Here is a 1,124-nt window from a genome sequence, read left to right on the forward strand (position 1 = left end):
AAAAAAAAAAAAAAAAAAGATCCAAGATTTGATTTGTTGTTTTAGTTTGGATTTGATTTTTGTTCGTGTTCGGTTTCAAGTGCTGATTTGTAACTCTCCCCCTACACACGCCTTTTGACCCCTGAGTTATTTAAAAGTCCATTGTCGGAGTGGCAAACATCCTCTGAGACTCAAAGGGCAAGACTATGGGCGCTTTATTCCGGCTGCTCCAGGAATGTGGGAAAGCAGCGGAGTTTTATTCTAGGGGAAGGAAACAAAGGCGGCCGAGTGCCAGCTGCACGTTTGGTGGGCTTTGGTCATCAGGGGTGGACATGCTGCCCAATGGAGCTGTCGGCAGGTTGACCCAGCTTGGTCCATTGCGTCCTGTTCTAGGAATCGATTATTCAAAGAAGGAATTTAGAGGGACTGCAGAAAATGTTACAGGTCTTAACACCGTTTTGCATTTCCGCAAACGAACAAGAAGTTAATCCCTGTGTTAGTGATTTCTAAGCCCATTTGCCTTGTGGCCCAAGAATGTTGAGCTTGAAATTTGATGAAACTTGCCTTAAGGCTCAAGTACGAGGCCAGCTTTCAAAAATGGTTTTGTGTCTTGATTGAAAACACTGTATCTTCTAGTTGTTGGGTTTATCGTACTCTACGGCTCTATCGGTTCAAGCTTGTGTGTTGGGCCTTTTAAAATGTGTGTTTCCTGATAATTCCCTTTAGCTTGTCAACTGGGGGTGATGTGGGGGGGAGAAAGAGAGAGAGAGAGAGAGGAGAGAAAGAGAGACTGTATTGTCAAATTTTTCCTTGTGCTATTCAATTTTTTGCTTCCTATGTTTTGAAGTTTTATTAACTGCAGGTAACGGTGTTTCATTGCTGAATAGATATAGCCGAATTCCTTCCCCCAAAAGATAATAAGATTTCCTAGTCCTACCAGCAAAATCATTAAGTTCATTAAGGCAAATCCCCTCCAGCGCTGGATGTTGATGCTGTCTTTAATTTTGTATTTTTCTGACTACTTGTGCAATTGAGGATTGTTTTGGTCTGTTGGCCATTTGGCTTTTCTCTTTTGCAGATGTTCATATCCTTTGTCCAGTTTTCTCTGGGGTGATTTGTCCTTTTCTTATCAATTTGTAAACAGT

Source organism: Mandrillus leucophaeus, unplaced genomic scaffold (genome assembly GCF_000951045.1).
Source record: "Mandrillus leucophaeus isolate KB7577 unplaced genomic scaffold, Mleu.le_1.0 Scaffold243, whole genome shotgun sequence".
Lineage (NCBI taxonomy): Eukaryota > Metazoa > Chordata > Mammalia > Primates > Cercopithecidae > Mandrillus > Mandrillus leucophaeus.